The following is a 24576-nucleotide window of genomic DNA, read 5'->3' on the forward strand; positions in this document are numbered from 1 at the left end:
TCCAACAAATATAGCCATTGCCTGTTAAATTGAATAGTGTTGAAACTTTTAGGCTAATGTTATTCATTTTTTCCTTTTTTAACAACAAAAAATGTACCTGGAGCCAATGATTTATCCTCTGATATTGTAAAATTTCTGGGCCACTCCTAAGAAGAAACATGCCCACTTGCTGATTAACAGGCAGTAGGCTTTGTGACCTAAGTTCAGTAACGAAAGTCATTAGTTTCTCTGGCAGTCAGGTAAATATGTTTCATCTACTCCAAAGTTAATAAATTTGGTCTGCTGATGTCATCTTTTATTATTTTCAAGAGCGGTCACAGTTTATTTTGTTTATTTCTTAATGCTGTTTTCTGTAGAATTATTTGAAATGCAGTTTGGTATTTTGAAAATGTAGTAATGCTTGTTTTTATTTCCAAAATAAGAGGACAATGAAAGCATCTTTTAAAAATCAAGAAAATTATTAATCTCATTGTAGATAAAATGTTAAAAATTGGAAGCAAAAGATAAAGGAAACTCTCTTAAATAAGATAAACAATAAAAAAAAACAAAGAAAAGAAAGATAAAGAAGCCAACCAAATCTTTTCAGTCATTGGTAATCGATTGAGGATATCCAGTGGCCCCTTGCAGAGCAGACTTAGCTGTAAGGTAAATAACTAAAATTATTACTTGCTATCTTTTATTTAAAAATATTCTTTTATTGAATCATCTAGTAAGTTTCCTTAAAATCATTTTATAAAAAGTTAAGAAAAAATAGAATTTTATCGTGTAAGTAGAACTTTTAAAAAATACAATAGTTATTGGCTTTTCTTTAAACATGGTAAATATAGTTTCTAAGCAGCTATCAAAAGATTGATTTATTCCTTAAAGTCAAATTTAAGGTATAAATTAACACAACTAAATATTTTATGTACATTTATTTTGATAGTTTTCTCACATAAATTTCTAAAATTCAGAATTTTAATATTTTTCCTAAAAAATTAGAAAAAGTTAAAAATTCTTCCAAGTTGTAACTCTTGCATTTATGTCACTCTCATGCATATTTTCTCTATATTTCAGGCAGGTTAAGTATTTGCAGTTGACGCTTGCGGCATATACCCGTAGAACTTAGCAATGATCATTGGTTCTTAATCTTACCCACATGTTAGAATAATGTGAAACATTTCAAACTACTCATATCCCATTTTAAAAACTGAAGTTCTATTTTCATTGAACCACAGTTAGACCAATTAAGTATTTTAAAATTCACCATGTGATTCAACTATTAAGAGAAGGTTCAGAACCATGGGTTCTATCTCTATGATATATATACATTATTATTTAGCATAATTTTAAATATGAATATTTTATTTAAAGGGGATTATTTAGATCTTTGACATGGGTTTTCAAGTATATTTATGACATTCTTCTATTTTTATACCATTAAATATAATCTGCATTCATTTTAACATGTATGATTCTAATACACATTACAAATTTCACTAACTTGCATTTTCTAAATGTCAACATTCTAAATATACCATTTATTTCTTAAAATAGTATGCTTAAAATTCAACTGCTGTGTTGAGTCAGTTGAACTTAAAATATAATTATTAGTTACTCAGCAACAAAAGGGAGATTTTTACCATGTCTAAAACATTACTTCAATGCTAGACTTTTGTTTAGGTTTTATACACAAGCTTGTCCTTTGCTTTCTTTCTTTTTTTTTTTGGCTTTTATGTATGTGAGATTTAAGTAAAGAACTGTGATTATCTGTAAAACTGATTGCTCAAAGTAATCATTTTTATTATGAAATTACTAGAGTAAATTAAGAATCTTATAATTAAAGAGTTTTCTCTTGTGTAAATGAAACATGCTGAGAGACTATGTTGAGAAATTACAATTTTAAAAACCAATCAAATTAAGTCCTCATACAAAGGACTTTAAAAATGTTTATATATTATATATTATGTGTCATTTTTTTCTAAGATGATTATTGCATTTTTCTAACTAGAGGAGTACCTATTCAATCAGATCATTTGTGCAATGTATTATTTGTCACCTATTTTATTAAAAATAACCATCATTGGTGTTTATCTCAAAGTGTTCAATCAAATGAAACTCAGGTTGATTATACAATTGATACTTACATCAGTATTTTATATGACCAAATAACTAAACACTTCTTTCAAATACTTTTCTAATGTTTATTATAAAGTTTGGATTTTTATATCTGGAAAAAATATATACTGGATTTTAGAATTAGATTTAGCATAGAATACAAGTCAGTTTACCTGAAAATCTCAATAACAAATGCTAATGTTAAAATATTAGAAATTTTCTTATATATGTATACTTCAAACTACAGGAAAATAGCCCCTACCAGAAACACAAGTAAGACCTAATAACAAGCATGACTATTGTTCTAACTTCTCTGAATAGCAGGAGAAATGGGCACAGAAACTTGCAAACTGGGGCTTTATTATTCATCACAGAGTAGGTAACTAATAGCTGGACCCATAACAAAATGGTGGACAAAAAATATTAACCAAAACAAGGTAATGAAGTGAAAGTTTGTCTTTCAGTACTAGAGTAATTGTTATGAACATATATATATACATATATATATATATATATATATATATATATACATTTTCTGACCAATAATACTTTGGGTTTTTTTCAGAGTAAATACAAAAGCATTCTAGAACAGTAGTTACAAAACTTTTTTTTTTTTCTGTAAAGGCTAGAGAGTAAATATTTTAGCCCTTGTTGGCCAGTTTAAAGAACAGCTTACAGGAGGATATTGGCAAAAGATAGAAAAATATGAGAAATCAAAAGACATGGAAGATAGAACTTAAAAATCCAAGGAGCATCAAATAGAATTTCCAGAACAGAGAGACTAGAAACAATGAAATAATAATGATGTGCTTCTGCTTCTGAGATGGATAAGACTCATGCTTCCATTGTAATGATTAAGAAAAAGCTGAATTACTTTTTAAGGTCATATTCTTAAAGCATCAGAGAACTTTGGAAACAATGATGACAGATGAGTAGAATGCATGATGTGTCTGTGTTGTGTGTAAGTCACTTCAGTCGTGTCCAACTTTTTGCAACCTGATGGACTGTATGATCAATGGATGCAAAATATTAATAGATATGAACAGGTGGTTAAGTCTAAAGAAAGCATTGGCTGCATAGAAGCCAAAAAATACAGGAAAAACAAATGTGTGAAACACTAAAATAACTGTAAAGTTAGGACTGCTGCTGCTGCTAAGTCGCTTCAGTTGTGTCTGACTCTGTGCGACCCCATAGACGGCATCCCACTAGGCTCCTCTGTCCCTGGGATTCTCCAGGCAAGAATACTGGACAGAGTATCAATATCCAGACATTATAAGGTATTGTGTGTTATAGGGAATAAACTAGTGATATTGATCTAGTTTAAGTCAAGAATGTATGTAAGTCAATTAAAAGGAATTATTCAATCAATCTAATGAAAGTCAAGGGAGAACAAAGTCACAGGGCAACAATTGGAGAAGAACAGTATCAAGGAGGACAACTAACAGAATTGTGTGCATGTTCCCATCCAGTCCCTGTCAACTTTCATACTGCTGGAATCCTCAGATGGAAGAGACAGAAAGTAAAGTCTCTAAAATGGAGATCTAAAATGGAGAGTCTAGGCAGATACCTGTTTATGCTGAGCTGAAGTATTGAAAGCTAGTGGAGTCCATTGAAGGATAAAACAAGAATGAACCAGAACCTGAGAATACTTGTAGACTGGGATAAATCTAGGTTGTCTAGGAATTCTCAAATTCTGTGCTAGATTTACGATTATCTGGGATGAGTACAAAAGCAAAGCTTCTGGAGGAAATTACCTCTGTGGTAGGTCTAAAGGTATTATTAGAAATCATTTATACTAATCAACTGTGTGAACTTGGCTGAGCGTCTCAGTTTCCTCCCCTGTAAAGTGAATATAAGAGTGGCTTACTTGTAAGTATGTATTGAGAATTAAGTTAATTAATTTTGAAGTCATTTAGAACTGTGCCTGACACAAACATGAGATATAATGTGTGTCTGTGTGCATGTTGCTTACCTGAGTGCATGCTCAAGCACGTGCGTACATGAGAGAGAGAGAAGGATAAGCATACTGTCAAAGATAGCAGAATATTTGAAAACAAATCAACATAGGAGAAACAATATAATTTTAAATCACAGAATTGTCAGACAAACCTTAAAGAATAGTTATGCTTACACTATTTAAGGGACCAAAATATGGGAGATGCAGGTAGGAAAATATAAAAGTGAACCTGTCATATTTAAAAGAAAGAAATACTGACTAAAAACAGAGAACAACTAGAAAATAACCCAGGTGTAGTAGAAAGAAAATATTGAAGACAGTTAAAAGATAAAGAGAACAGAAGATGATGATGTTCAAAGGACAAAGGCAGTAACTAAAGAAATCATGGATAATACCTCCCTAATCTGATTAACAACAAATATAAACAGATTTAAGTAGGTAAACGAATTATCAATAAAGTAAGAAACTTGAACTGCAGAAAACAGAAGACAAGAGAAATATCTTAAAAGCTGGTTGAAAATAAAAAGATTTAAAAAGCAACATTTAGACTGACACAGAATTTCTCCCAGAATAAAATGAAGTCACAAAAGATGTGTAAAAAGTTGAATAGACAGAAGCCTCAATCAAATAGCATTTGGAGACCAGAAGGAGGATCTCTCATGCTGTGATAGTAGCAGAGCCCAACAGGAAGAAAAAGGACTCCTATTCTTCCCTAGCAGGGACTCTGTTTCTACAGCCCTTCCACCTTCCTTTTCTCTTTTTAAAAATTATTCCTTTGCTGCATGGGGACTTGCATGTGACTCACCATGGTTGCAGACCATGAATTGTAATTCTTTACTGATCCTGAATAAATTCATATTTGCTGGATAAATATCTGACAGTCTGTTTATTTCAGGTCAACAGATGGAATAATAACTGCAACATGTTTAAAATATGTGGAATTTTATATTTATTAAAAATACATTCCAATAATGAAAGTGAAATAACTAAGACAAACCAAGACAGGTTATTTGGCATCAGTAGAACTTCACTAAATAAAATGCTAAAGGAGGTAACTCAAATGGAAGGAAAATAACCTTCACTTTTTAAGCAAAAATTTTCCTCTGAGTACCTTAAATAACACATTTTGATATTTGGCAAAACTAATACAATTATGTAAAGTTTAAAAATAAAATAAAATTTAAAAAAATAACACAAAAAGAAAATTAAGTTGCATAATTTTGTGAAAGTTGGTTCATTTATAAATGAAGCTAAATTTTTCATATTGAGAGGAAGATACAGGCTTTGATTAACATTAGAATTAAATCTTAAAAATTTATTTAATTTCTTGAGTAACCAACAAAAGATAGAAATAGAAGTGTAATTTCCAAAGTAAAAAAGGAAATAATAGAAAGAAAAAAGAATGGATGAAAAGAGACAACCAATTTAATCAAGCTGGATAAATAATTATAACTTGAAAGTGAAAGTGAAGACAGTCATGTCCGACTCTTTGCGGTCCCATGGATGATAGCCTACCAGGCTCCGAGATCCATGGGATTTTCCAGGCAAGAATACTGGAGTGGGTTCCCATTTATATACACACATAATTTAATGTATACAAACAGATAAATTCTTCCATGAGTCATCCAAAGACAACAAATAGATTTGAAGGTAGAGGAACAATAGATATATCCTATCTATAATTAATATATTTGAAGTACAGAGAAACAGAAGTTCAAAAATAAAGGGAAGAAGGTATAACATGGGAATGCCAGCCAAAAAAGAGCTGGCATAACCATGTTCATATAAGGTAAAAATAGTCTTTGAATGCAAAATAATTATTAGATATAATGAAGACATTTATAAAGAACATAATACAGTTTTAAAACACATACTTGTAAAAGTTTTCATATTAAAATGAGATCATAGTCATAATAGAATATTTTATCACAGTTTCTCAGTCATTTATATAAGGAGAAAATAACAGTACAAATATGGATAAGTTTGAACTACCTTAAATGAACTTGAGCAAATGGTCATACATAAAACCCTGCTGCTAACTTACTGCAGAATGCACCTTCAGTAAGAAAAAGCCCAGAGTGGTTCTGCTTCTAATAATGGTGATGTAGGACCATATCCTCCCACAGATAACAACCATATGCTGCACAAAATATAATAAGCAACTCTTTGAAGCCACCAAAGACTGATTACAAGCAGATAGAAACTGAAGGGGAGTTAAACTAAAAGAAGGAGAAATGCACAGGATGAGGTTTGCTCTAGTATTGATTTTGACCTGTTTCTTTTGATACGAACACCTCTTCTGGTCAAAGTCGCTCAGTCGTGTCTGATTCTTTTACTGGAGTGGGTAGCCTTTCCCTTCTCCAGGGGATCTTCCCAACCCAGGGATCGAACTCGAGTCTCTCTCATAGCAGGCAAATTCTTTACCAGCTGAGCATTACTTTGCTGACAAAGGTCCATCTAGTCAAAGATATGGTTTTCCAGTAGTCACATATGGATGTGAGAGTTGGACCATAAAGAAAGCTGAATGCCAAAGAATTTTGAACAGTGGTGTTGGAGAAGACTCTTGAGAGGCCCTTGGACTGCAAGAAGATCAAACCAGTCCATTCTAAAGGAAATCAGTCATGAATATTCATTGGAAGGACTGATGCTGAAGCTGAAACTCCAATACTTTGGCCACCTGATGCAAATAACTGACTCATTTGAAAACATACTGATGCTGGGAAAGATTGAAGGCAGGAGGAGAAGGGGATGACAGAGGATGAGATGGTTGGATGTCATCACTGACTCAATGGAGATGAGTTTGAGTAAACCCCGGGAGTTGGTGATGGACAGGGAGGCCTGGTGTCCTGCAGTCCATCAGATCACAAAGAGTCAGACACAACTGCTTGACTGAACTGAACTGAACCTCTTCTGGTGCGTTCTTTCACTGGACTTCTAATCACAGATTCTTCCCTCTTATAACAAGGATGAGGGCAGTACCTAAGGGCAAATGAATTCTCTTCCCAGAAATTTGCATCTTTAGCAAAGGCACGCAAGGTTGGAAGGGAATGAGAACTCCATTTTAGCACCTATAAGAGAAACTCACAGGTTTTGTGGCTGGTGCCTAATTTTTCCCTGGCTTCTGTCCTTCTCTTGATTTGATCATTCATCATGTCATTCAGTTCTGTAAGCCTAATCAGTATATTTCCAAAAAGTCTTTTTTTTTTTTTTTTTGCTTCAGTTAGTTAGAGTTGGTTTCTACCGCTTGCAAAAAAAAAAAAAAAAACTTAATAAAAACAGGTGAGATACAAAGAGTAGATTTCACATGTTGTTTTAGTGGAAAATACCAGTAATAAATAATTTTATTAGTAAAGACAAGTAAACTTTCTTTCTGATGGAATGCAAAAGCAATCCAAAAAGGAAAAATACACTAAAGAAGGCAGTGCTAATTAGGACTTAAAATAATTCATTGACAATTCCAGATTTTGTTAGAAAAAAGAAACCTATTTCAGTAGCTTAAAAAAAAAAAAAAAAGTTGCTTTATAAAACAGAAAGAAAGAAAAAAAATATGAAGAATGGGCAGAGATGGAAAGAAAACTTCAAAATTGAAAAGCTAGAGTTAATCTGTATATCCATGAGATAATATAAAAATTTAAGCAGTCAAAACAAATGAAGCTGACATTCACTTAGAATGGTAAAAGCTGAAATTCCTACTTCAGACTATAGGAATAATAATATATTACAAATATGTGAAGCCCTCCAACATGGTGTATAACAAGACCTGGCCATTAAAATAATAAAAAATAAGATGATAGCAGTCTAAAACCTGAATATAATCCAAGAATGTTGGCATTCTTGAGGAAGCAATGAGGAAAATTAAAGCAGATAAGTTAATAAAACAGAATATTAGAAAAACATACATGATTTTAGAAAAAAAGCAAGTATGTTGATTAAAACTCACTAATTATGCTCAATAAAGTTTTTAAAAGTTACTACACCTACAGATATTTTGCAAAATTTAAATTTCCAAAGAAAAAGTCTTATAATTAAGATGCAAAAAAAATGGCAATTTAAACCTAAAAATGTTACAGTGACATAGACTCTTTTCTGCACAACAACGAATATCAGAATATATTATAGCAATTATTTATAGATATTTGAAGACAAATTTGTACACTTTTATGAAAGTACATAGAATATAATTCTCAGGCTCAACATTAGTGTGTACGTGAAACCAACATATTGTTATTCTCAGATAATCAAAGACATAGAATATTTACTCATCCACTATCTTGAATATTAGCTTAACGGTAACATGGAGATTTCGGAGATAACTCCATATAAAGTACTTTGGAAATAATTCATATTCCAAAGTTATATACAGCACATTTTGACTTCAAAAGTAATGCAAATAAATTATAATATTTAACAGTATGGTATAAAGTATGCTTAGTGTGATAATTTCCTTGGGGAAAATTTTTTAAATATTAAATGATTAAAATAAAAATACACATAAAGAAGTAACATGTGAGATAGAGTAACAAAGGGATAAGATGTTCAAGTTTTTTTGTTTTATGTAAGAGCTTAATTACGTTTTTGGCTTTGTTAATCAGAAAGTTATATGTTATTAAATGTGTCTTTTATAAGGCGCCCTTGCAGGTGGGAGATGGGCCTCAGAAATGGTGGGGTTAATGGCTATAAACACAAATATAGTCCTTCTTTTATTGAGCTGGAGCAGCGAATGGTGGCTGCATGGAGCTGGAGTGGCGAGAGGAGATACCCACATCCAAGGTCAGGAGCAGGGGCAGTGAGGAACACCACATGTCCAAGGTCAGAGAAATCCCAGTAAGATGGTAGGTGCTGAGAGAGGGCATCAGAGGGCAGACAGACAAACCACAATCACAGAAAACTAATCAATCTAATCACATGGACCGCAGCCTTATCTAACTCAATGAAACTATGAACCATGCTGTGTAGGGCCACCCAAGACAGATGGGTCATGGTGTAGATTTCTGGTAAAATGTTGTCCATTGGAGAAGGGAATGGCAGACCATTCCAGTAATCTTGCCTTGAGAACCCCATGAAAAGTATGAAAAGGCAAAAAGATAGGACACTGAAAGATAATTCCCCAGGTCAGTGGGTGCCCAATATACTACTGGAGATCAGTGGAGAAATAATTCTATAAAGAATGAAGAGATGCAGTGAAAGCAAAAACAACACCCAGGTGTGGATGTGACTGGTGATGGAAGCAAGATCTGATGTGTAAGAGCAATATTGCATAGGAACTTAGAACGTTAGGTCCATGAATCAAGGCAAGTTGGAAGTGGTCAAACAGGAGATGGCAAGAGTGAACATTGACATTTTAGGAATCAGAGAACTAAAATGGACTGGAATGGGTGAATTTAACTCAGATGATCATTATATCTACTACTGTGGGCAAGAATTCCTTAGAAGAAATGGAGTAGCCATCATAGTCAACAAGAGAATCCAAAATGCAGTACTTGGATGCAATCTCAAAAATGACAGAATGAATTCTGTCCGTTTCCAAGGCAAACCATTCAATATCACAGTAATCCAAGTCTATGCCCCAACCATAATGCTGAAGAAGCTGAAGTTGAACGGTTCTATGAAGACCTACAAGACCTTTTAGAGCTAACACCCCAAAAAGATGTCCCTTTCATTATAGGGGACTGGAATGCAAAAGTAGGAAGTCAAGAAACACCTGGAGTAACAGGCAAATTTGGCCTTGGAGTACAGAATGAAGCAGGGCAAAGACAGAGTTTTGACAAGAGAATACACTGGTCATAGAAAACACCCTCTTCCAACAGTACAATAGAAGACTCTACACATGGACATCACCAGCTGGTCAACACCAAAATCAGATTGATTATATTCTTTGCAGCCAAGGATGGAGAAGCTCTATACAGTCAGCAAAAACAAGACCAGGAGCTGACTGTGGCTCAGATCATGAACTCCTTATTGTCAAATACAGACTTAAATTAGTGAAAGTAGGGAAAATGACTAGACCATTCAGATATGACCTAAATCAAGTTCCTTGGACTTCCCTGGTGGCTCAGACGGTAAAGCGTCTGTCTACAATGCGGGAAACCCGGGTTCGATCCCTGGTTGGTGAAGATCCCCTGGAGAAGGAAATGGCAATCCACTCCAGTACTATTGCCTGGGAAATCCCATGGACAGAGGAGCCTGGTAGGCTACAGCCCATGGGGTCGCAAAGAGTCAGACACGACTGAGTGACTTCACTTTCACTTTCACTTTTCACTTTACCATTATACAGTGGAACTGGGAAATAGATTTAAGGGACTAGATCTGATAGAGTACCTGATGAACTATGGAATATGGTTCATGACATTGTACGGGAGACAGGGATCAAGACCACAACAACAACAACAACAAAAGAAATGGAAAAAAAAAGCAAAATGGCTGTCTGAGGAGCCCTTACAAACAGCTATGAAAAGAAGAGAAGTGGAAAAAACAAAAAATGGAGAAAAGGAAAGATATACCCATTTGAATGCAGAGTTCCAAAGAATAGCAAGGAGAGATAAGAACGCCTTCATTAGTGATCAGTGCAAAGAAATCCAGGAAAACAATAGAATGGGAAAGACTAGCGATCTTTCAAGAAAATTAAAGATGCCAAGGGAATTTTCATGCAAACATGGGCACAATAAAGGGCAGAAATGATATGGATCTAACAGAAGCAGAAGATATTAAGAAGAGGTGGCAAGAATATACAGAAGAACTGTATAGGAATGATCTTCATGACCCAAATAGTCATGATGATGTGATCACTCACCTAAAGCCAGATATCCTAGAGTGTGAAGTCAAGTGGGCCTTAGGAAGCATCACTATGAACAAAGCTAGTAGAGGTGATGGAATTCCAGTTGAGCTATTTCCAATCCTAAAAGATAATGCTGTGAAAGTGCTGCACTCAATATGCCAGCGAATGTGGAAAACTCAGCAGTGGCTACAGGACTGGAATAGGTCATTTTTCATTCCAATCCCAAAGAAAGGCAATGGCAAAGAATGCTCAAACCACTGGACAATTGCACTCATCTCACACGCTAGCAAAATAATGCTCAAAATTCTCCAAGTCAGGCTTCAACAGTACATGAACCTTGAACTTCCTCTGGCAGAGGAACCAGAGATCAGTTGCTAACATCTGTTGGATCATCGAAAAAAACAAGAGAGTTCCAGAAAAACATCTATTTCTGCTTTATTGACTGTGCCAAAGCCTTTGGCTGTGTAGATCACAACAATCTGTGGAATACCAGTCCACCTGACCTGCCTCTTGAGAAATCTGTACGCAGGTCAGGAAGCAACAGTGAGAACTGGACATGGAAACAGACTGGTTCCAAATAGGACAAGGAGTGTGTCAAGGCTGTATATTGTCACCCTGTTTATTTAACTTATAAGCAGAGTACATCATGAGAAACGTTGGGCTAGATGAAGCAAAAGCTGGAATCAAGATTGCCGGGAGGAATATCAATAACTTCAGATATGCAGATGACACCACCCTTATGGCAGAAAGTGAAGAGGAACTAAAAAGCCTCTTGATGAAAGTGAAAGAGGAGAGTGAAAATGTTGGCTTAAAGCTCAACATTTGGGAAACTAAGATCATGGCATCTGGTCCCCTCACTCATGGCAAATAGATGGGGAAACAGTGACAAACTTAATTTTTGGTGGGCTCCAAAATCACTGCAGATGGTGTCTGCCCCCATGAAATTAAAAGATTCTTACTCCTTGGAAGGAAAGTTACGACCAACCTAGACAGCATATTAAAAAGTACAGACATTACTTTGTCAACAGACATCCGTCTATTCCAGGCTATGGTTTTTGCAGTAGTCATGTATAGATGTGAGAGTTGGACTATAAAGAAAGCTGAGTGCCAACAAATTGGTGCTTTTGAACTGTGGTGTTGAAGAAGACTCTTGAGAGTCCCTTGGACTGCAAGGAGATCCAACCACTCCATCCTAAAGGAGATCAGTTCTGAATGTTCATTGGAAGGACTGATGTTGAAGCTGAAACTCCAATATTTTGGCCACATGAACTGGCGAAGAACTGACTCATTAGAAAAGACCCTGATGCTGGGTAAGATTGAAGGCTGGAGGAGAAGGGGACAACAGAGGGTGAGATGGTTGGATGGCAACATTGACTCAATGGACATGAGTTTGAATAAACTCTGGGAGTTGTTGAGGGACAGGGAGGCCTGGCATGCTACAGTCCATGGGGTCACAAAGAGTCGGGCATGACTGAGTGACTGAACTGAACTATACTGATAAACTTAAGAGTTCAAATGAACAGTGTTGATATCTCTTAAAGTGTATCACATGTCTCCTTGACTGGAGATTCACAAAGTATATTAATATACAAAAGGTTTGAAGAATTTTTACAACAAGTAAAATGACTTAAATTTAGTTAATCCAGTACTTTAGCAACATATATGATCTTTAGTTAGTGTTATTGTTTGAAGACAAGAGAAATTATTTGTAGAAATAAATGTATTGGAAAGGCATAGGACTGCTCCAATTTGACACAAAAAGGCAGAAGAAATAGGCTTAGACAGGAATCAGAGAGCAACTCGGAGACAGTATCAGGAAAAATAAGGAGGCTTGTTATGTTGTGGCCTTTGACCTGTCAGCTATGGCTCCTTGCAACTGGCATCTACCAGCATCAAATACACACACACACACATTTCCAGTAATGCTGCTGGGCTCTTCCTCACCCCATCACTTGCTGTTTGAATAGCAAAGTTAAAAATCTGTGTGGTTGCCACAAGTAATTTCAGACTCCGCACCTATTTCTTATCTCTGATGATGAAAAGTTCCGAGAGTAGGGCTATCCAGCCATCCTTAAGTCTGGGCCATGATGTAGGCTCCAGGTGGTAGAAAGTGGAAACTATCCATATGCAGCTTCAAACGAGATGGTCCTGTAACAGGATTCCTACGTAGAACAGAGTCTTGGCATAATTCTGTCAATGTCCATGTTTTGGCAAATAGCAGAATTTTCTGTTTTCTCAGGTCAAATCCTTAAACATAAATATCAACACCGGTTCAAGAAAATTGGAAAAAAGAAAAAGTTCAGAAATTTGGAAATTACTTTAGAAGATATAAGCTAGGAACTCAGATAATAAAATTTAAATTGTACAAGTTTTTAAAATTCTATGGATGAAGTACAAAGCTTTATGTTACATGCAGAAACACACATGTGCACACACACACACACACACAAGCAGGAGTATATTTCCTATGTTTCTCTTGTTTTCCCTTAAGAAAGAATAATATGACTGTACTAACTTCTCAGGGTTCAAAATGTGTATCTGAATAGTGAATTTGTCTTCACAATCCATAGCATCTTTGTGAATGTGAGCCCATCAGTCTACTCAGTCCATGGAATTCTCCAGGCAAGAATACTGGAGTGGGTTGCCATTTCCTTCTCCAAGGAATCTTCCTGACCCAGGGATGGAATCTGGGTCTCCCACATTGCAGGCAGACGCTTTATCATCTGAGCCACAAGGAAGCCCTTATAAAGAGTTAGATTTCAAAAAATATATAGAAAGATGATAAATATGTAACACATAAAGAGTTTAACTTCTGATACATTTAATTTTATCACATAAAATCATAAAGTAAAAACTAAACTTTAAAATTTAGAAAGAAAAAAAAAAGATTGATAACTGATTCCTACAGACTATTATGCAATGAGAAAATATGATAACCCTAAGACTGTTAGGCATTGAACACCTTCAGTTCAGTTCAGTCGCTCAGTAATGTCCGACTCTTTGCGACCCCATGAATTGCAGCACGCCAGGCCTCCCTGTCCGTCACCAACTCCCGGAGTTCGCTCAAACTCACGTCCATCGAGTCCGTGATGCCATCCAGCCATCTCATCCTCCGTCGTCACCTTTTCTCCTGCCCCCAATCCCTCCCAGAATCAGAGTCTTTTCCAATGAGTCAACTCTTCACATGAGGTGGCCAAAGTACTGGAGTTTCAGCTTTAGCATCATTCCTTCCAAAGAACACCCAGGGCTGATCTCCTTGCAGTCCAAGGGACTCTCTAAGAGTCTTCTCCAACACCACAGTTCAAAAGCATCAATTCTTCGGGGCTCAGCTTTCTTCACAGTCCAACTCGCACATCCATACATGACCACAGGAAAAACCATAGCCTTGACTAAACGGACCTTTGTTGGCAAAGTATTGTCTCTGCTTTTTAATATGCTGTCTACGTTGGTCATAACTTTCCTTCCAAGGAGTAAGCGTCTTTTAATTTCATGGCTGCAGTCACCATCTGCAGTGATTTTGTAGCCCAGAAAAATGAAGTCTGACACTGTTTCCACAATTTCCCCATCTATTTCCCATGAAGTGATGGGACCGGATGCCATGATCTTCATTTTCTGAATGTTGAGCTTTAAGCCAACTGTTTCACTCTCCTCTTTCACTTTCATCAAGAGGCTTTTTAGGTCCTCTTCACTTTCTGCCATAAGGGTGGTGTCATCTGCATATCTGAGGTTATTGATATATCTCCCAGCAATCTTGATTCCAGCTTGTGCTTCTTCCAGCCCAGCATTTCTCATGATGTACTCTGCATAGAAGTTAAATAAGCAGGGTGACAATATACAGCCTTGACATACTCCTTTTCCTATTTGGAACCAGTCTGTTTCCATGTCCAGTTCTAACTGTTGCTTCCTGACCTGCATATAGGTTTCTCAAGAGGCAGGTCAGGTGGTCTGGTATTCCCATCTCTTTCAGAATTTTCCACAGTTTATGTGATCCACACAGTCAAAGGTTTTGGCATAATCAATAAAGCAAAAGTAGCTGTTTTTCTGGAATTCTCTTGCTTTTTCCATGATCCAGCGGATGTTGGCAATTTGATCTCTGGCTCCTCTGCCTTGTCTAAAACCATCTTGAACATCTGGAAGTTCACGGTTCACATATTGCTGAAGCCTGGCTTGGAGAATTTTGAGCATTGCTTTACTAGCCTGTGAGATGAGTGCAACTGTGCAGTAGTTTGAGCATTCTTTGGCATTGCCTTTCTTGGGATTGGAATGAAAACTGACCTTTTCCAGTCCTGTGGCCACTGCTGAGTTTTCCAAATTTGCTGGCATATTGAGTGAAGCACTTTCACAGCATCATCTTTCAGGATTTGAAATAGCTCCACTGGAATTCCATCACCTCTACTAGCTTTGTTTGTAGTGATGCTTTCTAAGGTCCAGTTGACTTCACATTCCAGGATGTCTGGCTCTAGGTGAGTGATCACACCATTGTGATTATCTTGGTCATGAAGATCTTTTTTTGTACAGTTCTTCTGTGTATTCTTGCCACCTCTTCTTAATATCTTCTGCTTCTGTTACATCCATACCATTTCTGTCCTTTATTGAACCCATCTTTGCATGAAATATTCCCTTGGTGTCTCTAATTTTCTTGAAGAGATCTCTAGTCTTTCCCAATCTGTTGTTTTCCTCTATTTCTTTGCAGTGATTGCTGAAGAAGGCTTTCTTATCTCTTCTTGCTATTCTTTGGAACTCTGCATTCAGATGCTTATATCTTTCCTTTTCTCCTTTGCTTTTTGCTTCTCTTCTTTTCACAGCTATTTGTAATATAAAGGACTACTTCTATTACTTCTTAATATAGAAATTTTCTTTCCAAACTCAGCTATGATTCCTTTAGTACTTATTTTAGTTTTTGAGATTGTTGTCTTCATGATGCATTTAAATTAGTAGTATGCTTATATTGGGGGCTTCCCTGATAGATCAGTTGGTAAAGAATCTGCCTGCAATGCAGGAGACCCTGGTTTGATTCCTGGGTCTGGAAGATCTGTAGAAGGGATAGGCTACCCACTGCAGTATTCTTAGTCTTCCCTTGTGACTCAGTTGGTAAAGAATCTGCCTGCAATGTGAGAGAGCTGAGTTTGTTCCTTGGGTTGGGAAGATCCCCTGGAAAAGGGAAAAGCTACTCTTTCCAGTATTCTGGCCTGAAGAATTCCATGAAATGTATAGTCCATGGGGTCACAAAGAGTCGGACATGACTGAACAACTTTCACATGCCTATATTGATATATATTTTGCCATCAGTCTATTAAAACTTATATGCAAATAGGTTTGGAAAACACTTTAAAAGAGATTAAAAAATAGCTCTGCAGAAAGGAAAAATAGTTTTTACTTTGAATTCCTCATCTACCTATTGATTGAAAATAGAACTTTCATATATACTCTCACATGGCTTTGTATATCATTTTGATGAAAATATCAGCAATTGGTAATCAGTTAATCTCATTAATTTGTACATCCTCTTAGAAATAATTGACACTAAAACTAACTTAGAAAGAGTTTTTAAGCAGCAAATATGTAATTGAACAATGGTTTAGAACTAATTATTAGATAATAAATCATAGGAAATTTTATATTATAGTTGGTGTTACTTTAATTTGCAGGACAGTCTTTTAAAAATATTATTAAATTTTAAATATATTATTGAACATTTCATTAATTCTCTACAAAGCTAATGGATATTTTAAAAAATAAGGCAAAATATTGGCTTGTGAAGGTTTATAAGGAAAGCACACATCATGTATTACCTCATTGTAAAGTATAAACTATTTTTAGATTTTACCAAGTTCTAAATGAACAAGTGTATAGTAGAAAAACATAATGTTTTTCTAGAATAGGCAATACATCTATGAGATTACTGTATTTGAAGAGATAACTAGAATAATCCTGTCCACTCAACTATGAACAATAGAATTGCTCTGAATTATAAATCAGATTCTCCACACAAGCACTTCACTACCATTTCCAGGTGTTCTGCTTTCAAATAAGTTAATAAGAGTTGTAGAACACACCGCTTATGGCTTCAAACAAGTCACCTGAAGATTCTGACTGCCCAGTGTCTGCCTAATGGGCTAACAGCTATAAGGATCAGATGTCACCTCTCCTGTAAAACACCTTTCACAAAAGTGTTCTACTGCAGACAACTGAGAAGTTTTGCTCTAAGCTGCAGATATTCCTGACAAGTAATATATTAAGAGCAGAAATGTCAAAATGTTTTCGAGATAGACAACAGAAATTCTGCTCTGAACTTGTTTTAGCAATAAAGAAATTCTCAGATCATGTCCTGAAGAAAGAATTGTTTTATATTAAGGCCTTTTCTTTTTTCTGATAACAGCTGGTACAACATGCTTTGTTATTCAAAAACTGAAGGGAGACAGGAAATTTATGTTCTAATAATGAAATGCAAGTCCATTTTTTGAGCCTAATTAAGCTCTAGAAAGTCTTCGGTGTACCCATAAATCGTTACCAATTTGAAAGCAATGCCATGAGCTGTTTGATGTGAAGTCTGGATTTCCTATGAAAACTTTGAGCTAAAAAATGGAAAGAACCTTACAGGATTAGTTGACCCCAAATGGCCCATCTCTGCCTTTTAGGGTAGAATGCAATTTCCCTGATTCCCCTATGCTGCAAGGGGGAAGGGCAGATGCTTGCATAATATCAGGACTCCATTTAGAAGAAGAAAAGAAGAATGGCTTGATGTGTAGGCAATTAAAACTGCTCACCCACTGCAAGATGAAAGGCAGTGTCTTATTGTTTCTATTGTGATGGGTCTAAGATAGCACACATTAAGTTTTCCTTATTTTGATTAGATGTTTGCAGAAAATAGATTTTAAAAGCCTCCTACAGTTTACTGTATCTGTGGCTCCTCTACATTATATATTCATTGATTAGTTATTTTTAAACTATACTTGATTTCCTTATTTATCATTTTGCATCTTCAAACATGTACAAATATTGTGTTTTTCCCTTAAATAATTTTCCCTTTTTTTTAACATAAAACAATTTTCCCCAAAACAAGTGACTTTGCTAAGCTTGTGACTTGTTAAATATGATGTCTTTATTAATATTAGAGTTTCCAGCACAATTTAAAACTTAAATATATACTAGTTGTAAGAAATGAGTAATATTGTTTCAGCCTAACCTCAAAAAGTAGGGGAAAAAAATTGAGAGTCTCAGTCCAATAACAGCCAAAGGGGCTCAGAAACAGTAATCTTAGTGCTAGCCTGGCAGACACAATCTACACGGAACTTAATCAAAATAAGATTAAAAGTCCATAGCAATTTCCTTGAGTGGCCAGTCAGATATCCCCCATTATAGTCACCAAACAGCCTGTCCCTGGGGCCTATTTCAGAAATAAATTGGTTCGTAGATGAGCTGATGCAGAAGAAGGAAAAAAATATGTTTTCTTGAGACTGTTCCTTAAATTATATCCAATAATACCTGAAATTTCAGTCTTTTTATCCTGAAATGTTTTTCCTGCTTTGTATCTTCCTAAATGTAAAGTATTATATTATTAGTTTATGTAAACTTACTATTCAACTTTGTGTTTATTAGGCAGTATTAAATATTTAATAAGATAGCAATAGCAGTGACACTTAAGCATTTGTTCAGAGGATGACTCTACCCAGTTATTAGGAGAGTTGCTTGATTATTTTAATTAATATGGCTTAGCAATCATAAACATTGTATAATAATGAAGAAATCTGATAGAGGCAGCATTAACCCATAGCCTTAAAAAGAAACTACTAATCTGAGGCATACTTCTAGACATAATCCTTACAAGGAAAGTAGGCTATTTTTATTATATCATTAAAACCTCATATCTAGGTGGGTTGTTCCACTCTGGCTATGAATGAATGTGTTCATTGCACAGTCCTGTCTGACTCTTTGTGACCCCATGGACTGTACAGCCCACCAGGCTCCTCTGATCATGGATTTCTCCAGATAAGAATACTAGAGTGGGTTGCCATTTCCTTCTACAGGGGATCATCCTGATCTAGGGATCAAACCCTGGTCTCCTTCATTGCAGGTGGATTCTTTACTGCCTGAGCCACCAGGGATCCAGATTTTTTTTCACAGGGCAACTATCAATTAAAAAGATTACTAGCACCATACTGTATAAAATGTTTTATGGATTCGAAGCACAAGCGTAGACCTTGGATTAGAGCAAGAGCTAATCTATCACAAAAATAAAGTCAATGTGAGTGCGATGCTGGGGGAGGGGTGCAGGGGACAGACACAAATACGGTGGTAGATATGTGGGTAAGAATATTATGAAGTTCTCTTGTAAATGCTCTTATTTTGTCAGTAAATCATAAGAAATGTCTATAAGGAGATAGGAAGAAGATGAACAATATTGGAGATTTTGGCTGAAAGTATATGGTAGGAGTGGATTTCACCTCCTCAGATATGGAAGAGGGAAATGATGAGAGAAATAAAAGTGGATAATTGAGTAGAGGTTCATGTTCATTCAGTATTATTTAATAAGAAAAATATCTTTAAGACAATAAAATCGCATTGTTTGGTTGTTTCATAGATTCATGGTATAATCTTCTCTGAAGTTGTTCATAGAGTCTCTGTCATGATTACAATAAACTCACATTCTACTTTGTGCTGCTGAAAAGGAGATTTTACTGGCATTGAAGAAGTATGGCAGGACTAAACCATGCTCAACTTAAGTCAGCAGGAGGATTCACTTATAATCTACACATGCATTTTATGCTGTGGGAAATCACTAATCCTTGCCAGTTCAGAATAATTGATGAAGAAACCAGTCATCATAAGTGAAAAGATTATATTGTGGATTTTGTTTTTAAAAAACTTCTTGGTGTATTTATTCATTTATTTAGTGTTTTTCTGAAACAAGAACCAGCCTAGTGATAGCTTACTGTGAACGATGTTGGATTCCTGATCTCCAAAGAAGATGATTTAGCTTCAGGACCAGAGACTAGGCATGACCACTCAGGGCTCTTGTGTGGTAGAAGTTTTATTACAGTTAAAAGGGACAGAGAAAGCTTCTGACATAGACATCAGAAGGGAGGCAGAGAGTGTCTCCCTTGCTAGTCTAAGGAAGGGATTTATATACTTTTTTAAATGTTATTACAATAAATCCAAAGGATGTCTCAAGTTTGTAAAGATCTTACTAAATCCACTCCCATAATTTACATTTTAAGATAAAGGGATTAGCCAGAAGGTTTTCAGAAAGGAGAAACTGTCCTCAAACAGGATACATTGTTGTTATATAATCCTTGTTGTTGTTGTCTAGTGGATTAGTTGTGTCAGACTCCTTGCCACGCCATGGACTGTAGCCCACCAGGTTCCTCTGTCCCTGGGAGTCTCCAGGCAAGAATACTGGAGTGGGTTGCCCTATAATCCTTAGTACAGAGCTTAAACTGAGTTGTTTGTTGTGTAATCATCAGAAAAAGATAAAGAAAATAATGTTTTACATGATTAAGACTAAGGAATATAGATTAAAAAGAAGACATTTGTCCTTTCTTCCTCCTTGGGAATCCCAGACACCTGTCTCTGCTTTGAGAACCCCAGACCCATGTCTTCTCATCGGGGACCCCAGATTTCTTATCAACCTACCTAGGAATTGACTCTCTCACTAGAAATGATAACAAATCAGTCATTTGTTGACAGATGAATATTGCCAGGAAATTCATATAGACTATTATAATCTACTCTTCAATTTGTAGATGGAGTCAATATTATTACAACTTTATAAAAATGAAATCTGAGACTCAATTTAATCAAGTTTATGTAAACTGCAAGTTACAAAGTCAGATTCCAAACATAATCCTGTCTGAAATCAGTAACTATATTCTTTTTACATTAGACTACCAATTAGAAAAATTGTCCACTAAAATAGGAAATCATTTGAATATTTATTAAAGGTAAAATAAGTAACTATGTATCAAAGGTTTAAAATATGACATGAATATAGTATATTTTTATTTATAATAATCACACATGAGATATAGCATCTTTAATATTTGTGTCCTTGAAAGCAGTTTATTTTCTGAATAAAGTTTTATCACTTCTCCTTTAACATGTTAATGGTGTAAATTTAATGCTAACATGATATGATTTAATATGAACAACTTAAATATTTTATGAGTGGAATCTCAATTGATAAAATTTCATTATTTAATTGGTACTATATTGCGATCCCTGTTATGCCTCACAAAATAATCTCTAAGTAGGTTATTACACGGAGAAGGCAATGGCACCCCACTCCAGTACTCTTGCCTGGAAAATTCCATGGACTGAGGAGCCTGGTGGGCTGCAGTCCATGGGGTCGCTAGAGTCGGACACGACTGAGTGACTTCACTTTCACTTTTCACTTTCTTGCATTGGAGAAGGAAATGGCAACCCACTCCAGTGTTCTTGCCTGGAGAATCCCAGGCACGGGAAGCTTGGTGGGCTGCCCTCTATGGGTCGCACAGAGTCGGACACGACTGAAGCAACTTAGCAGCAGCAGCAGGTTATTACAGAAAATTGTTATACTGTATCAATGTTTTCAAGCTTCCTCAGTTTAGTAGACATTACAAAAGCTATATTTAACCCCAATACTGTGAAATTAAGTCACAGAGGCAAGCAGAAACTATGGTATTTGCTTTGATCATGTACACATTGTAATAAAGAATAGTGGATGCAATTCAAATCTAACTTCGTTTGAGAATAACCCTAGGCATTCCATGTCTGTATTTCTTGGAATTTTGGACTGGCTATTGGAAACTCATTCAGTTTTGCCTTAAAGCATCCACTAACCTCAAACTAAAATACAAAAAAGCTATTATATGATGATTAGCCCCTGCAGACCAGAAACACCAGGTATCTACAGTCATATAGTTTGGGTGACTCACAAAAAGAAAAAAAAGAAATCTATCTCAGGTGGAGTGACTAGTGAAAATAATTACTGAAACTAAAATAAACTCTCATAGTTTAACAAATAGAGTTGAAGGCAGTCAAAGTGTATTACATTTTATAATAGCCTTTTGATATATTTTTTTCTTTATAATGAGGTTTCTTTTCCTTTATTTGACCATAGACATTCTGATTGGTCGGTCAGTTACAATTATTTTTTCATACCCCTCATGACCTACTATGGTGCTTTGTACATTAATAATTATCCATGAAATATGTTGAATTAAATTATAGTTAGTAGTAGTTGGTAGCTTTTTTGGATGAATAAAATAATACAAGTAGATAAAGTACTATTGAAACACTTCTTGATTATAATATCATGAAACATCTTTAGCCAAGGTAAGAATTTAAATGTAGATATAAATGATAAAGTGTGTGTGTGGGGTGGCCTGATTCTTTGCACCCCTATGGACTGTAGCTTGCCAGGCTCCTCTGTCTATGGGATTCTTCAGGCAAGAATCCTGGAGTGGGTTGTCATGCCCTCCTCTGCGGGATCTTCCTGACCTAAGGATCAAACCCCCATCTCCTGTGTCTCTTGCTTTGGCAGGAAGTCACTTCACCACTAGTGTCACCTAGGAAGCCTAAATAATAATGAAGCAAGTTCAAATCTGGAATATGATAATCAAAGAAAGATCAATACTTAGATATGAATACTGAAAGACTGATCTTTATGAAACATTGAAATCTAAAATTATTTGCATAGATGCTTATTAAATATTCTAGTAAAGAAATTAAAATGGTTGGCAATTGTAAAATGTAAAAGTGAGAGATTTGTTAAGCACTGAAAGCACAGAAATAGACATATGTCCTAAAATATGAAATATATAATAAAACCAAGCAGGAAATTTTTTATCAAAAAATCTTTTTATCACTAGGAAGGTGGTAAACAAATTTCTACTACTGATTTATTACTGTTAAGTTTATAACGTAATGAACTGAACATTAAGTGAGGGGAATTATATTTGTCCTAGGTAAAACTGTCATCTGAGTAAATTTTCAGTTCAGTTCAGTCTCTCAGTCATGTCTGAGTCTTTGCGACCCCATGGACTGCAGCACACCAGGCTTCCCTGTCCAACACTAACTCCTGGAGCTTGCTCAAACTCATGTTCATGGAGTTGGTGATGCCGTCCAACCATCTCATCCTCTGTCATCCCCTTCTCCTTCTGCCTTCAATCTTTCCCAACATCAGGATCTTTTCCAATGAGTCAGTTCTTCGCAACAGGTGGCCAAAATATTGGAGTTTTAGCTTCAAATCTTTAGGATGGTCTAGTTTGATCTCCTTCTAGTCAAAGGCACTTTCAAGAGTCTTCTCCAACACCACAGTTCAAAAGCATCAATGCTTCAGTGCTCAGCCAAAGTAATGCTCAAAATCCTCCAAGCCAGGCTTCAATAGTACATGAAGCATGAACATCGAGATGTTCAAGCTGGATTTAGAAAAGGCAGAACCAGAGATCGAATTGCCAACATCCGTTGGATCATTGAAAAAGCAAGACAGTTCCAGAAAAAAACATCTATTTCTTTTTTTTCCTGCTTTATTGACTACGCCTGAGTTTTTGTGTGGATCACAACAAACTGTGAAACACTCTTAAAGAGATAAGAATACCAGACCACCTGACCTATTTCCTGAGAAATCTGTATGCAGGTCAAGAAACAACAGTTAGAACTGGACATGGAACAACAGACTGATTCCAAATCAGGAAAGGGGTATATTGTCTCCCTGCTTATTTAACTTATATGCAGAGTACATCATGAGAAACGCTGGGCTGGATGAATTACACTCTGGAATCAAGATTGCTGGGAGATATATCAATAACCTCAGACCCCTGCGATTTCCCCAAATGTGGGAAACTCGACTGCATAATTTGTGGTGGTGGGGGACTGCGTTCGCGCTTTCCCCTGTGGGGAAAAGAAATAATAACCTCAGATATGCAGATGACACCACCTAATGGCCGAAAGTGAAGAATCACTAAGTGAACTTAATGAAAGTGAAAGAGGAGAGTGAAAACGTTGGCTTAAAACTCAACATTCAGAAAACTAAGATCATGGCATCCAGTCCCATCACTTCATGGCAAATAGATGGGGAAACAATGGAAACAATGAGAGACTTTATTTTCTTGGGCTCTGCAATCACTGCAGATGGTGACTGCAGCCATGAAATTAAAAGACCCTTGCTCCTTGGAAGAAAAGCTATGACCAACCTATACAGCATATTAAAAAGCAAAGACATTACTTTGCTGACAAAGGGCCATCTAGGCAAAGCTATGGTTTTTCCAGTGGTCATGTATGAGTAAATTTTACCTTGAACATATTCTTATTTCCTGGTAAACATTTTCTATGTTGCCCAAATAAAGCTTTATTCCCACAATTTATTCATTTCTGTAAGGACTTTTTGGTGTGGCCAACTTAAATGGTTCTGATATTTGTATGTCATACTGAAAAGGTTATCACTGACGTTAGAACGGGTAATTCCTTTGTAGATCTAGAACTGCTCCTTTATTAGGTCAAGGTAGAATTTATACAAAAGAAAGTTGGTTTAAGACCAAGGTTTTTATGACTTAAAATATTAAAGTAGGCAATTTCCATGTGTTTACTCAAACTCAAAAGTTAGCCAAGAGTCTAAAGTAAAAGATAAGTTCTTGAGACATCTTAAGTCTTCTTGTTCAACCCTTCTCTACATAAATGAGAGAACTCCCTGTGAATGATTTCGTCATTCAACCAGGGTCTCAATCTGAACTTACAGATTCAGGCTCTCTAGGGTCACGACCAAAGTGTC

General features: G+C 35.8%; 1 pseudogene; it reads left to right on the forward strand.

Annotated features, from left to right (window-relative positions):
* The first annotated feature begins 23529 nt into the window (after positions 1-23529).
* Positions 23530-23702, forward strand: LOC113875175 (annotated as a pseudogene).
* Positions 23703-24576: the final 874 nt, after the last annotated feature.

This window comes from Bos indicus x Bos taurus, chromosome 17 (assembly GCF_003369695.1).
Source record: "Bos indicus x Bos taurus breed Angus x Brahman F1 hybrid chromosome 17, Bos_hybrid_MaternalHap_v2.0, whole genome shotgun sequence".
Lineage (NCBI taxonomy): Eukaryota > Metazoa > Chordata > Mammalia > Artiodactyla > Bovidae > Bos > Bos indicus x Bos taurus.